Genomic DNA, 15855 nt, shown 5'->3' with positions numbered 1-15855 from the left:
TGCAAAAGCTTTGTCTCGTCCTCAAGAGCAAATTGGGTTAATATTTGTTCTAAAGCTTGTCCGAAAAGGTTCAGAGACTCCACAAACCCCTGGGGGAGGACCGTCCACCTTAGCTGTTGCTTCCGGTTTGTATCTGGGTCCTCCCACTGAAATGCAAAATAATCTCTACTCCTTTCATCCAGAGGGCAAGTCCAAAAAGCATCTTTCAAATCAATCACATGTTGTAGTTGATAGCCTGAAATGTATCTTTTCCCATCTTTTAGTTGTGATTCCCCCCCAGCTTCTCTTTCTCCTGTTTACCTGGCGTCAAGTTACCATGGTTACTGAAGTTTCTCTCCTCAGCCCCACGGCGAGAGGCCGGGTAGAGTAAAGAGAGGACCCCGCTGGCATTTCCAGCTGCTTGAAGTTTCTTTAGCCCAGGAAAGCACGGGGTTGGGAGAAGAGAACTCTTCTTTCCTACACGGAAGTTTGTAACTTTTTCCTGTCCCAGAATGCCTCTAAACTATGGAAGCTGAGAAGGCATGCTTACCTTCCCTTCCCTTTCTTTCCCCCCTGTGTTGCCAGGAAACCAGGCCCCCCCTCTCTCCCCTCTGCCCCTCTGTGGAGAATACTCCCACACCTTTGTGGGCATTTGAAGAAGTTGGTGTCTGTTATTTTTTATCTTGGCGTGTGTAACCTTGATTTGTAGAAAGTTTGTAAAATGTACTAACTGAGAAAATAATTGGTTCCCTCTCTGATGTTCCCTCCCTCCGAGAAACCCTGTTAAAAGAGACCCCCCCAGACCCCAAATCCTGGGTCTCTCATCCTTTGGATTCCCCTTCACAGAAATAAACTGTGGAATGCAAACCAGAGAGAGAGTCCCCCCCTGATTTCTTTACTCGCTCTATAGACTTGGATTCTTGAAGAAAATCAGTGAACCCCACAAACATATGCTGGCTCGAAACTCGAGTGAAGAGAAACCTCATCACTGAGCTAGCCGGGCCACACTCGAGAAGATCGAGTCAGATGACGCCCAGAACGTGAGGCTGGCCTGTCCCTCAACAAAGGGGACAGAAGAACCACGGAAGGTGAGATTCTGACCACCGCTGGGACGACATCTACCCCAGAAGCGTCTCTTCGCTGTTCTAAGTGGAAGACGTGTTGGGGAGAAAAGCAAGAACCCCTGTGCACCGAGGGGCTGCTTTTGAGAGCGAGACAACGGCAGGAGCATTCAGAAGACTGAATTCCCCAAAGGGGGGAAGTGGTGAAGAGGGAGTGGGTGAGAGAAGAGTCCCATCCCAGGTGAAACTTCTGGATGCAGAGCAGTTTGGAGCCGTTGGTGAAATAGCTGCGACGGACAGGTGAGATCACAGAGATGGGTGCAAGATTGTCTGTAGCACAAAGGGGGATTTTTAATCAAGTGATTGGCATTTTGCAAATTGGAGAGAAACCGTTTTCTAAGAAAAAAGTGAAAAAATTAGTGAATTGGGTTTTTTTAAATTTTCCTCAAGTGTCTCCTGCAGATGTAACTTCTGTTTCCTTTTGGAACAGAGTGGGGACAAAATTGACTGAATCTGTGAATGCTGGAGATAGTTCAGCAGAGAAAGTAATCCATTTGTTTGTTTTGGTTAGACTAACCCTTATTGAAAAAGAAAAAAAAAAGGTTATCCAATCCTAACCCTGATAACCCTGTTTCTTTACCTCAACCCTGTTACCCTAAGCTGGGGGAGTCCTCTCAGCACCCCTGTTCCAGGAGCTCTGGCCAAGCTGTTGGAAACCTTTTCCTAAAACCCATCCCAGCTCCCTCTCCTACCCCTCTTTACCCTCAATATCCCTCTCCTTTTGTTCCTGGTGGTCTTTTGGGTACACAAAATGGAGGAGACCACATGGTGAGCCTCCCCCCAAGTGTTACACAAAGGGCCCAGGAACTTCAAAATGGTGGCGAGCACATGGTCAACCCCCAGGTTGCTTCTTCTTCCCACAATCCCTTTGTTGCCCCTCCCCCCCTCAACCCTTTCCTCCCTCAAGACCTCCCCCCTCCTGGTCCTCCAGACCCTCCCTCCTCTGCCTCCGCCCCACCCCTCAGGGGTGTCTCCCTCCCAAGGCACCCCGCCCCTGACCCCTCCTTCCCCCCCTGCAACCCCGCCTGCCCTCTCTCTGCTGCTGGCTCCCAGGTCACTCCCTCCAGCTCACACAGTGTGGAGAAGGGAGGGGGTGAAGGGACAAACCAGGAACAGAGGCCTGCCTTCTTTGCAGCACCTGTAACTTATGGGAGGGGAGGAACATTACCAGAATGGAATGCAATGTCATTTCGATTGAAAATGGAATTATGCAAAGCAGCAAAAGAGTTTGGAAAGGAAAGCCAATTTTTTAAAAGTCTTTTAAAGGCAACCCTCTCCTCCAACCAATTGGTCCCCCATGATTTGAAGGATTTGTTTTCCTGCCTTCTATCCCCAGGAGAATATTTGCTCTGGGAAGGGGCTTGGAAAAGATCGTTGAAAACCCTTTTGGGAGAATTACTGAGCAGTGATTTTGAAGCTTTAGATGAAACGGGTAAAATAATTACCATGAATCATTTATGTGGTGAAGGTGATTGGAGCGAACCTATTGACCAAGCCCAAAATTTGCCAAAAGGAGTTAGAGAGAAAATAAAGAAGGCTGCAGAGAAAGCATTTTTCAATATTCCTCTTTCTGAATCTGTTGTTCCCTATGCTCAAGTTAAACAATGTTCTGATGAAAGATTTGTAGATTTTGTGAATAGATTAAAGGTACAGATTGAAAGACAAGTGCAGAATACCACCCTGCACTCTGACTTGCTGTTGGAAATGGCTCGAGTGAATGCGAATGAAGCCTGCAAAGCACTGATTCGGGTGCTGCCGAAAGATCCACCACCGACCTTGACAACTTTGATCGAGATGTGTACGGATGTAATCAGCACTTCAATGCCAAGGACTGAGGATTCCCAAAGAACCCCAGGAAGGATTGCAGCCACAACTGTACTTACTCTGCCATCACCAGCAAAGCCGAAGGGAGCGTTCACCTGTCATCGGTGTGGACAGCCAGGACATTTTGCAAAGTTCTGCCAAGTGCCATATCCTAACAAGCAAGGGCAGGGAAACTTGGAAAAGGGAGGGGGTCCTCAGAACCAAAAAAACTAGATACGCAGCGCGAGTCTATTCCGCGCAGAGACACAAGTAGAATAGAAGTCGCAGGGGGAGGGAAAATTGAATGTGATAACACTCTTAAATGTGACGTTTCTCACAGGTCTGACTTCTGCCACCGAAATAACACCAATGGTTGTGAGGTTTGGAAGCCAAAATTACCTCTCAAATTGTTTACTGTGAAAGATCAATTTTTTAGGTCTCGCCACTGGACGGTTGTTTCCGTTGACCCGCTGAGGGAAAAACTGACCCCCGACTTGAATTGTAAGTTTCTTGTTATTGGGGACACAAAAAACACACCCCCAGAGATTGAAATTTCTCCTGTCACTCTTTCAGCTGACTTGGATGCACTCATCCTTTTGGCACGGTGCATCAACCCACCATTCTACCTGGCACAAGGGCAGGTAATTGCTCAAGCTATTCCCATTCCATCAGGGATCCCAGTAGATGATGTAGCACCTCAGATCTACTGGGCTCAAGCAGTAGGAGAAAACAAACCCATCATCTCATGCCATTTGAAAAAAGGTAGTGAAGGCATGGGAATGACAGGCATGATAGACACAGGAGCAGATGTGACTGTCATCCCTGAAAGGAGATGGCCACCACAATGGGAACTGCAACCGATGGTTAGCCACATCCAAGGTATAGGGGGAGCCCAATTGGCCAAGATATCAAAGGAACCCATTCAGATTAGAGGACCTGATGGGCAAATAGCATCTATTCGCCCCATTGTCACTGATTTCCAGGTTCCCCTGTGGGGAAGAGATGTCATGTCCCAATGGGGAGTCCGCATTGAAATTCCGAAAACACCTCGGGGTTTTTGATTGCGGCCACTGAGAAGCGCCAGACCCAGAAACTAGAATGGACCACAGATTCCCCAATTTGGATACCCCAGTGGCCGCTGAGTAAAGAGAAATTAAAGGCGCTAAACGAGTTAGTAGATGAGCAATTAGCCCAAGGCAATATTGAACCTACTTTTAGCCCTTGGAACTCCCCTGTGTTTGTCATTAAAAAGCCAGGGAAAGACAAGTGGAGATTAGTTCATGATCTGAGAGAAATTAACAAAGTCATTGTAGACATGGGACCTCTTCAACCAGGGATGCCGTCTCCTGCCATGCTTCCTCAAAATTGGGAATTGGCTGTGATTGACATCAAAGATTGCTTTTTCAAAATTCCTCTAGACCCTATCGATGCCCCCAGGTTTGCTTTTTCTGTGCCTTCCCTCAACAGAGAAGCCCCAATGAGAAGGTTTCATTGGAAATCCCTCCCCCAAGGGATGAAAAATTCACCTGTGATTTGCCAATGGTATGTTGCTGCCTTGTTATCCCCTGTGCGAGCTGAGGTGGGGGAAGCCATTATCCTGCATTATATGGATGATGTGCTAGTGTGTGCCCCCCAAGAAAAATTGCTCCAGTCCACACTGGACCGGGTGATCGAAGTTTTAACAACTGCAGGACTCACCCTTCAGGAAGAAAAAGTACAAAAGATGCCTCCTTGGAAATACCTAGGTCTGGAAATCACTGCAAAAACAATTGTTCCTCAAAAATTAGCTTTTAACAGCAATCCCAAAACCTTAGCCGACTTGCACTCTCTGTGTGGAACACTGAATTGGGTTAGGCCTTGGCTAGGCATTGCCACTGATGACCTAGCCCCTCTTTTCAATTTATTGAAAGGGGGAGATGAGCTGAGTGCTCCAAGGACTCTGACTCCAGAAGCCAGGGATGCTTTAGAGAAGGTAAGCAGCATGATGGAGAAGAGACAGGCACATAGATGCCATCCAGAGCTGCCTTTCAAATTTATTGTAATGGGGAAATTGCCACACCTTCAGGGGTTGATTTTTCAGTGGGACAAGGACCAGAAAGACCATTTGATAATCATTGAGTGGGTCTTTCTCAGTCACCATCGGTCCAAAAATATTACAAGGCCACAGGAATTGATGGCCCAGCTGGTTAGAAAGGCCAGGCTGAGAATGAGAGAACTTGCTGGCTGTGATTTTTCATGTATACATTTGCCCCTAAGCCTCTCTGAGGAAGAAACCTCCTCAGTGAAGATGACCAGAGAAATGTTTGAGCACCTCTTGAGGAATCAAGAGACCCTGCAAATTGCTCTGGAGAATTTTACTGGGCAGATTTCAGTTCATGCCCCTGCACACAAATTGTTTAATTCAAAATTTAATTTGGTACCAAAAGATAAGAGGAGTCAGAAGCCCCTTGAAGCTTTGACTGTTTTTACTGATGCTTCTGGAGCATCCCGAAGGTCAGTAATGACCTGGAAGGATCCTCAGACGCAGCAGTGGGAAACAGATGTTGATTATGTAGAAGGATCCCCTCAAATTGCTGAGTTAGCAGCAGTGGTTAGAGCATTTGAGAGGTTTTCAGAACCATTCAATTTGGTCACTGATTCAGCTTATGTAGCAGGAGTAGTTTCCAGAGCAGAAAATGCAGTCCTCAAGGAGATCTCAAACAGAACTTTGTTTGAATTGCTCTCAAAATTAATTTATGCAGTTTCCCATCGAGAACATCCCTATTTTGTTATGCATACCCGGTCGCACATGGAATTACCTGGTTTCATAGCAGAAGGGAATGACAGAGCTGATTCCCTGGCTGCTGCCCCTGTTGGACTGGCCAGACTCCCTGACCTGTTTCAACAGGCAAAATTAAGCCATGAAATGTTTCATCAGAATGTACCAGGTTTGATTCGACAGTTTAATCTGAAACGAGATCAAGCCAAAGCCATTGTGGCCACATGTCCCCACTGTCAGCGCACAGCTCTGCCATCCCTGGGTGCTGGAGTCAATCCAAGGGGACTGAAAAGCTGTGAAGTATGGCAAACTGATGTAACACACATCCCTGAATTTGGACAGATAAAATATGTACATGTATCCATTGATACCTTCTCGGGAGCAATTTTTGCCTCAGCCCATGCAGGAGAAAAAGGTGTGCATGCCACAAAGCACCTGTTGCAAGCTTTTTCTGTACTAGGAATCCCTAAAGAAATTAAAACAGATAATGGACCAGCATATATTTCCAAAGTGTTTAAGGAATTTTTGCAGGAATGGGGAGTGAGACACAAGACAGGAATCCCCCACTCTCCAGCAGGTCAAGCAATAGTAGAGAGAGCACACCAGTCACTCAAAAGAGTTTTGAAAAATCAATGGAAAAACAAAGTAAAGTTAACACCACAGGAAAGATTATGCAAAGCCCTGTTCACTCTCAATTTTTTAAACTGTTCTATGGAAAATCAAAACCCCCCAGTGGTTAAGCATTTCTCCCCTCATGGCAAACACAAGCTCAAGGAACATCCACCAGTGCTGATGAGAGACCCTGAAAGTGGAAAAATTGAAGGTCCTTACAAATTAGTGACATGGGGAAGAGGATACGCTTGTGTATCAACACCCCTGGGTTTGCGGTGGGTCCCACAGAGGTGGGTAAAACCGTACATTGAAAAACATCCCACAAGACCCCCCGATATTTCAGTAGCAGAAGTTCAAAGAACAAACAAGTATTTGGGTGGAGAAGGAAATCCAGATTCTCCATTCTACCCTGACTTTCCACTGTTGAATCTGTTTATTGATGAATTTAGCTAATGGTTTTTGTTCTTGTTTACCTGTATTTTAAGAAGAAACCATCCTCAGTATGACAGTTTTGTAGACATTTTCTCAGAATGGGGATTTTCGGGATGGCTGTCTTCTGTTTTCCGTACTGTTTTAGGGTTTTTTGCAATTGTTGTTGTTGTTTTGATTATGTTTTCTGTTTTGCAACGTTGGTGTGTTACCACCACCACCAAGTTAATTTCTCCTGCACCTCAGATAAATGCTGTGGAATTCCCAAATCCCAATACACCCCAAACCCCTTCCCCTTGGTTTGAAGAAGTAAAACCAAGTTCCCTTCCTTCTTTTGGAAAAAATTAGGGGGAGATGTTGTAGTTGATAGCCTGAAATGTATCTTTTCCCATCTTTTAGTTGTGATTCCCCCCAGCTTCTCTTTCTCCTGTTTACCTGGCGTCAAGTTACCATGGTTACTGAAGTTTCTCTCCTCAGCCCCACGGCGAGAGGCCGGGTAGAGTAAAGAGAGGACCCCGCTGGCATTTCCAGCTGCTTGAAGTTTCTTTAGCCCAGGAAAGCACGGGGTTGGGAGAAGAGAACTCTTCTTTCCTACACGGAAGTTTGTAACTTTTTCCTGTCCCAGAATGCCTCTAAACTATGGAAGCTGAGAAGGCATGCTTACCTTCCCTTCCCTTTCTTTCCCCCCTGTGTTGCCAGGAAACCAGGCCCCCCCTCTCTCCCCTCTGCCCCTCTGTGGAGAATACTCCCACACCTTTGTGGGCATTTGAAGAAGTTGGTGTCTGTTATTTTTTATCTTGGCGTGTGTAACCTTGATTTGTAGAAAGTTTGTAAAATGTACTAACTGAGAAAATAATTGGTTCCCTCTCTGATGTTCCCTCCCTCCGAGAAACCCTGTTAAAAGAGACCCCCCCAGACCCCAAATCCTGGGTCTCTCATCCTTTGGATTCCCCTTCACAGAAATAAACTGTGGAATGCAAACCAGAGAGAGAGTCCCCCCCTGATTTCTTTACTCGCTCTATAGACTTGGATTCTTGAAGAAAATCAGTGAACCCCACAAACATATGCTGGCTCGAAACTCGAGTGAAGAGAAACCTCATCACTGAGCTAGCCGGGCCACACTCGAGAAGATCGAGTCAATCACACTATACCACACATCTTCTGGTGTGAGCCTATTTAGTAAAGTATAGGGGTTGGCCACCACCGGGAATCTAGTCCGGGTCCTAGCGTTTACCGCTCGTAGGTCCTGGACCAATCGGAAGCTACCATCCGTCTTCCTTACAGCCAGGATGGGGGTGTTGTGTTGAGACATGCAAGGTTCTAAAGTTCCCCCTTTTAGGAGGTCATCAATTATTTGTTTCAACCCCCTTCTCCCTTCCATCGGGATGGGATATTGTTTGACTCTTATAGGGTCCTCAGAGTTCTCGATTTTTATTTCGATAGGTTTGATATCTAGCTTTCCTACCTCTCCTTTTGAATGCCATACTTTAGGGTTTATTTTCTCCTCATCCTTAGGAGTCAACTTAAATATTTTTACCACCAATTCAGAGTTTTTAATCATGATATTAATTCTTAAAGCGACAATCATGTCCCTTCCCAGCAAATTGTAATCTGCTTCTTCTACTAATAGCAAATTCCCTAAGCAAATTTTATTTTCAGATTCTATTTCCACATCTTTTATTATAGGTACTTCAAAGGGGTCTCCCTTTGCACCGATTACAAAAACTTTTTCTCTGCTAGCCACACATCCGTATGGCAATTTCTGCAGGGTACTTCTCTCTGCCCCAGTATCCACAAGAAAACTTACCTCCTGTCGTTGGGGTCCCACTTTTAACTTTATCAAGGGCTCCTTGGATGTTCTGGTCCCCAAATTAAAGAGCCCCTGACACCCCTAGTCTTCCTGAAAAATTTTCTCATCTTTTATTTTTTGTTTACAATTCCGCTGAACGTGTCCTACCTGTTTACAGTAGTAGCACTCAGGGGGCTCTCTCCGTGGGGCCGGGGCTGCCCGGTGAGAACCTCGACCTTTCCCGGGTAGTGTTTTAAAACTTACCCTGCATCTGTTCTTGTTTCTGGACCTCTTTTACCGCAGTTACTAAAATTCTAGCTTGCAATTTCTGCTTCTCATCCTCTCTCCTCATGTATACTTTTTGAGCTTCCCTTAGGAGCTCCTGAAGACTTTTATCTTGCCACCCCTCGATCTTTTCTAATTTTCTCCTAATATCTTCCCAAGATTTAGCAACGAATTGTGTTTTTAACAGAACCTCCCCCACAGGAGAGTTCGGGTCAGTCCCAGAGTAAATCTGTAAACTTCGCCGTAATCTCTCGATCCATTCAGTGGGTGGTTCCTCTTTTCCTTGACATTCTCTAAAAACTTTGCTAATATTCTGGCCCCTAGGGACCGCTTCTCTTATACCTTGTACAATCATGCTCCTTAAATCCATCATGTTCCGTCTGCCTTCCTCCGTCTGTGCATTCCAGCTCGGGCTTACGCTAGGCCATTTCTGGTTACCTGGCGTCCCCTGTGGATTGCGTCTGTCCCAGTCTCTGATCCCGGCTTGTTTAATCATCTCTCTTTCCTCCTGATTAAACAATGATCTCAGGATTGCCATAAGATCGTCAAAGGTATAAATACTGCTCCCTAAAAATTCATCTAACCTCTCAGCCACCCCAAGAGGGTCATCCAACAACCGCCCCATTTCTTTTTTAAATGCCCTTACATCTCCAGAGTTAAGGGGTACATTCACAAAACCGATCACTCCCGGGGCCGTCGGTACTTCCCTAAGAGGGAACAACCGGTGCCCCTCTTCACTCTCTCCCCATTCATTATCTATCATTCTCGCTCTCAAACGGGTTCTACTTGCGGGAGGGGAATTGGTGATTGTGGGTTGCCTCCCTGTTATCAATTGTGGGAATTCTGCCGCCACCCGGCTGAAGGGAGGAATCCCCTCCGTTGTATGGGAGGGTCCCGGTTGTGGCGGCTGGACCGGCAGGGACGGATAGGGTGATCCCCAGCCTTGTGCAGGAAAAACCTCCGAGGAGGTTGCTGTGGTTACGGTGTTTACAGGCGGGGAAAGGGGAAGGGCTGCCGGCATCGCTGCTGGCCCCGAGTCTCCCGTCTGAGACACACGTATCTCAGTGGGTTGGTCTTGGGGGCCCAAGGGTGCTGAAGGCACCACTTGATCTGCAGAGGAAGGTCCCGCCGGTCCTCGATATGGGGGTGGTAAGTGATCGAGGGGTTCCCAGGACTCAGCTCTCGACTCACGTTTTTCTTTTTGTTTTATTGGAAATAGCCCTACTCTGACATTTACCCAGAGCTTAGCATATTCCCTCTCCTCAGGATCTGAGGGGACCTTGTTCTCCACATAGGAGAATAACTTGTTACACGTCCATATTTCAAATGTGCCTAACACTGGCCAAGTGAGGTGACTTCTCAACTCCTGTCCTCCCCAAACCTCCATACAATAATGTATTAATTTCTCCTTTGATTTCCCCTTCCTCTGGGGACAATCTTCCCAGTGTTTTAGCATCCACCCCAAGGGACTCTCCAGTGGGATGTCTGGTGATTCCTCCCCCTGATCGGAGGAATCTTTCCCTGTGCTTCTTCCTTGAAGCTTACTCTTTTTCTGCCCCATACTTCGCAAATATATATTCTTACCTTTCTTCGACTTCTCCGGGAGTCGATATCTGTTTCTGCGTTGTGTACTTAGGAATCAAAATTTGCCGATACTCACCTTTCAGCGAGCTGAGCTGAGGTCTCTTGTAATCGGTACTTTTTGATTCTTTCCTGGACCTCTACCTGGGTCCGTTTACTAAAAGGGTTTACCAATTCTCGAGCTCAACAAGACGTATCCTTCCCCTTTTAGTACCTTGCGATCAGTTCCCGAGACACCCTTTGGCCTCAGGTTTTACGAGTGTGTGTCGAGAGAAAAAAAAACTTTCACTCTGTATCGCTTCCTTCGCGGCCGGCCAATTCCCTCGCGGGAGGATGGAAACGCGGCCTTGAAGTCCGCACTCGCTTCGTGATCAGATCACGTCTCACACACTCGCCCGATCGCCCACTCAACCAGCAGTACTTACAGCTATTTTCCTGCGTGGGTGTCTTTGTGCACACTAGACGTTTTACGAGCAAAGCAAGCCGCGGCTTCCCAAAGGCTCCGTGCCTTCCCGAGCTCTCCGATCCGGATCCTTTTCCTTTTTATTGTGGTTTTTACCTCTGCCTAAATTTGATTCGGATATCGGAATGAACTACGGGGGTTCTCAACTCACCAGGCCGCCAAAATCAGCGGGGGTACCCGTCCTGGGCAGCGAGATTCCCCGCAGTTTCTCCGATCCGAGTCACGGCACCAATCTGTTATAAATGCAAAGGCAGATTTGGGTTAAATAAAAAACAATTTATTATAAAACAATTTCTATAAAAAAATAAACAATGAGGAAAAACCACAATAAAACAAACAGCGCAGCGCTGGGTGGACAGGGGTCTATACCCAAAGGTATAGGTGTTCCCAAATCCACCAAGGAGGGTAGACTGTCCGGGGTTTTTATAGGGATTTTGTGCCTTGAGGCCAAATTCCAGGCAGGCACCATTCACCAAGGGTCCTTGATTGTTGTATGAATTGATTTCCTGGCGTTGGAGAATAGAGTCAAATAGACGTCCGGACAGAGTCTCCTCATATGTAAAGAAGTTCTGGGTGTTTCTTGATTTCATTGTGGTTCAGGCCATCTGGATGGGATGGTTGGATCCGGGTTGGAGCTGATGGATATCTCGGCTGGACTTTTTCCCTTTGTCTACCTGATTGCTTCCCCCAACGGTGGCCTGCAAGGCGGGGTGTTCAGGTCCGGTGATGAGTATCTCGTCGGAGCCTTTCCCTGTTAGCCTGATGATTCATGTCCTGTCCATTCTTTTCCGTTGATGGGCGCCGAGCCTGTCCCTGTCAGCCTGATGGTCCATGTCCTGTCTATTCTTTTCTGTTGATGGGCGCCGGCTAGGATCGTTATCCTTTGAGTGGGAATTCGCGACTAGATCTGGGAAGGGCTTGTGGGCCACACTGTACTTTATATTTTATATTATTATTGCTACATACATTTATTTAGATTTCTACGAATTTTTACAAGTTCATTTCTCACACAGCCATGAGATAAGAAAATTAACACTAACAGCCACAATATGAATGACAGAGGGTACAAGAAAGAGGTGAACAATTCAAATGAAAGCAATACCTGACTATTCCCCCTGCCACCCTGCACCGACCCAAAAGAGATCCCTACCCCCCATGCAGGAAATGATGTGAGGTAGTACAGAATGACTTCTGGGTCCTTGGTATGGCCCCTGCTAGCTACTGCAAAAATCAACCCTGTCCTGTCTGGAGCCAAGAAAATGTTATTACTGCCTCTTTTCTCTCACTTTCGCTGTGTTCACTTGTGGTTTTGTTAATGAGAATCTGACTCAAACCCCCAGAGTGGCCTGGCTAGCTCAGTGATGAGGTTTCTCTTCACTCTGGTTTCGAGCCAGCATGTTTGTGAGGTTCACTGATTTTCTTCAGGAATTCGAGTCTATAAAGCGAGTAAAGAAATCAGGGGTGGACTCTCTCCCCGGGGTTGCATTCCACAGTTTATTTCTGTGAAGGGGAATCCAAAGGGCGAAACACAAAGGATTTGGGGTCTGGGGGTCTCTTTTAACAGGGTTTCTCGGAGGGAGGGAACATCAGAGAAAGAACCAATTATTTTTTCTCAGTTAGTACATCTTACAAACTTTCTACAAATCAAGGTTAACACACCAAAATAAGAAATAACAGACACCAACTTCTTCAAATGCCCACAAAGGTGTAGGAGTATTCTCCACAGAGGGGCAGAGGGGGAGAGAGGGTGGGAGCCTGGTTTCCTGGCAACACAGGGGGGAAAGAAAGGGAAGGCAAGGTAAGCATACCCTCCCAGCTTCCATAGCTCAGAGGCATTCTGGGACAGGAAAAACAGAGTTACAAACTTCCGTGTTGGAAAGAAGGGCTCTCTTCTCCCAAACCTGTGCTTTCCTGGGCTAAAGAAATTTCAAGCAGCTGGAAATGCCAGCAGGGTCCTCTCTTTACTCTATCTGGCCTCTCGCAGTGGAGCTGAGGAGAAAATCTTCAGTAACCATGGTAACTTGACGTCAGGTAAACAATAGGAGAGAGAAGCGGGGGGGGGGGGGGGTGGGGGAGGGGGAGTAAATCACCACTGAAATAGGGGAAAAGATACATTTCAAGCTATCAACTACTAACATAAACTAACAACAACATTCTAACAACTTTACCAAAACAAGAATCTGCATGGCAGCGTCAAAAGGGGTGTGACCCTAGAACACAGCAGTAACATCTTGGTCACTTGCTTTGCCCCTGCACACACAGGCTTAGAGCTTTATGACATCTTAGGTGCCCTCCAATGGCACCAATTTTATCATGACACGGCCTCTGAAGATTTTCATAAATTGTTTAGGGGACCAAACACCCCAAACTTGGTGACTGATTAGGTGACCTGATGAGTGAGCTGCTGATAGACAAGCACTTCACTGTAGAGTTTGTGGCATCAGCACTCAAATTCTATGGCTATTTATGATGTGTATAAAAATTATAAAGGCACCACTCTAAATGAAAAAAAGAGAAAACATTAATTTTGAGTTGCTGAGGGATCCCATCTTAGACTACAGTGCAAATACAGACTGTGATGCACCCCAAAAGATCATGAGAGCAACAGGGCTATGTTGTCAGGAACAAGACGTGTCACAGGAGCAAAGCACCTTCAGAAGATGCAGATACTATATATGCCAAGAAGGTAGTTATTAATTAAAAATATTGACAGCCTTCCCAACTGTTTTGGATCACTTGTCATTTGGTCACTGTTAGGAACATACTTTTACTGCTTTTCTGACAAGGTACAGCAGCTGTGGAAAAAACTGCCCTGTAAAAAGTACTGGAAAATGCCAACTCTTTGGTTTTTGATTTTTGCTCTGCTTGACAGCCTCGTGTTTAGTTAAAGTTGCTGGCAGCTGTTGTATTAGAACAGGAAATAAAAGAAAAAGAGAAAGAGAAAAAGAAAAAAGAGAAAGAGAAAAAGAAAAAAGAAAATAAAAAGAAAAAGAAAACCCCAGAACTGCTCTGAAAATATTTTTGTAATTAAATTTGTGGATTATTTAGCTGAAGATATTAGTGACTCCTGATATGGGGAGAGGCTGAGTTGGGATTGCTCAATGTCCTGGTTTAGGGCAAAATTTGGGAGAAAACCTCCAGTGGGGCTCCCCCCGGGAAGCAAACCCACGTGGCCCCTTTTTTTCCCACCCCCCAACCGGTTCGGGAAGAGATTTCTCTGAGAGAAGTGGAAAAAAACCTGTTTATTTCACAGGCACAGCACTACCCAGCACAAAAATGAATGATATCACATTACAAAACCTCTCGCCCTTCAGAAGAGATGACAAACTTCAGAGGGTCTCTTTCCTGTGGGTGTTCGCTCTGTTATCAGTCCCTCTGGCGCTGGAAAATGCCGCTACCCAGGCTGGGCTCCCGGTAGTCCACAGGTGCAAGCTCCCGGTGCTCCCCCAAGTCTCCAGTCCAGAGCAGGTTCGATTCGTTTCAAAAAAGGGAAAGAAAACAGTCCAGGAAGACCTCTCTGCTCCGGCTAGTTGGAAAGCCAAGGCGATCTGTGTCTTGTTGTCTGTCTGTGCTGTAGTCAAAACTCCCGATGCGGGGGGGAGCAAGTACAGTCTCTGATAACAGACTCGGTGCTTCTTTTCCACTCACTTTTACTCTGAGATGGAATTTTAAGAATACAAAACCTGTGTCTGGGTTAGGTGGACGAATGGGGATACAATTTAACATCATAATCAACCCAGGACACTCAACCAGGAGAGGATTAGGCTTAAGAGTACTAAATGTGTATAAACACCCGATGGGAGAATGTAAAGAAGATGGGGCCAGACTCTCCTTGGTGTTATACCATGGATGAACAGGAGACAAGAGTCACATACAGAAATAAGAGGTTTTTAGTATAAGAACTGGGTTTTTTTTTCTGTCAGTGCATCTATTTATTTACATACAGTAAAAAGCTATTGGCATTTGATGCTAAAGAGGAAGAACCAAGGCCAACATCCAACATTTCTGTCAGGGCAGGCTTAAGAAGCATGATATCCCACCATCTGATGAGTACCTTCTGTACTTCTGTACATTCTGGAGCAGTGATCTCATATTGCACTCAAGAATGTTTCATCTTGGGTGCATACCTAGAAAGGATTCTCTGGCATAGGGCTTTGTTGAAAAAAATAATAGCAAGAGCTCTTTGGTGCCCGTCTTTACATTTAGTCAAAAGGCTTGCATCTTCTCTGGTTTGTCTCTATCATATTGCCAAATATTGCTGTACACGATCATATTAACAGTGATGGTCAAAGCTCTGGCAAAACATATTTCTACCCTATTTTTTTCTCTTCTATTCAAGGAATAGAGACCAACACAATACTGATCTGAAGACAGGCTTGTTGGAATCTGAAATAAAAGCCCCTCTGAGTCCCTCGGAGAGAGAAAAGAACTAAAATATATTAAACCACACAGACATGAAATAAGAGTGTAGGTTTTAGTTTTAAGTAAGTAGAAATATATCTTAAGTGCCTTAGGAGACTGTGTTAGCTAGTAAAAAGCCCTAAAGCCTAGTTTAAAGTTCAGTAGTATTACCCTTTACAAAATTAACTTAGCTCTAGACATAATGAAAACATAGCTTGCATTTCTAGATAGGACAGATATTCACATAAACAGGTAATGCTCTATACGTAGAATTTAGGTAAGGACTGACACTGCTTTCGTACATTAAGAATTAGGTATAGATTGGCGTAGAAAGAATGTTTTAGAATTGTGTTTTTAGCTGATTGGATGATTTATGAATCCAATACAATCCCCTGTATTGGGGTGAAAAAGAGAGATCACACCACAAAGAAGAGGAAGAAGGACAACAACAGATCATCATAAATATCACAACACAGAAAGAAGAAAAAACTGCTTCTGCTGCCGTCCAGATCAAGGGAACTTTATGCCAGCTGGTGCTCAACATATTGGGACTCTATGCCAGAAAGCTTTTAGCATGGACTTTAATACTCTGAACTCTCTGCCTTCGAGACTGATGCATTCATACAATAAACAG

General features: G+C 45.5%; 1 long non-coding RNA gene across 1 annotated transcript; it reads left to right on the top strand.

The window, feature by feature from the left end:
- Positions 1-789: 789 nt before the first annotated feature.
- On the top strand, positions 790-3405 carry LOC148185117 (uncharacterized). Its single transcript, XR_015774373.1, has 2 exons — positions 790-1340; positions 3340-3405. It is a non-coding gene; the product is annotated as an uncharacterized LOC148185117 (long non-coding RNA).
- The last annotated feature ends 12450 nt before the right edge of the window (positions 3406-15855 follow it).

This window comes from Pseudopodoces humilis, chromosome 1 (genome assembly GCF_049639895.1).
Source record: "Pseudopodoces humilis isolate 2021_Gansu_Grassland_sample_001 chromosome 1, ASM4963989v1, whole genome shotgun sequence".
Taxonomy (NCBI): Eukaryota; Metazoa; Chordata; class Aves; order Passeriformes; family Paridae; genus Pseudopodoces; species Pseudopodoces humilis.
The sequence above is the reverse complement of the archived record's forward strand: the minus strand, read 5'-3'. Positions and strand labels throughout refer to the sequence as shown.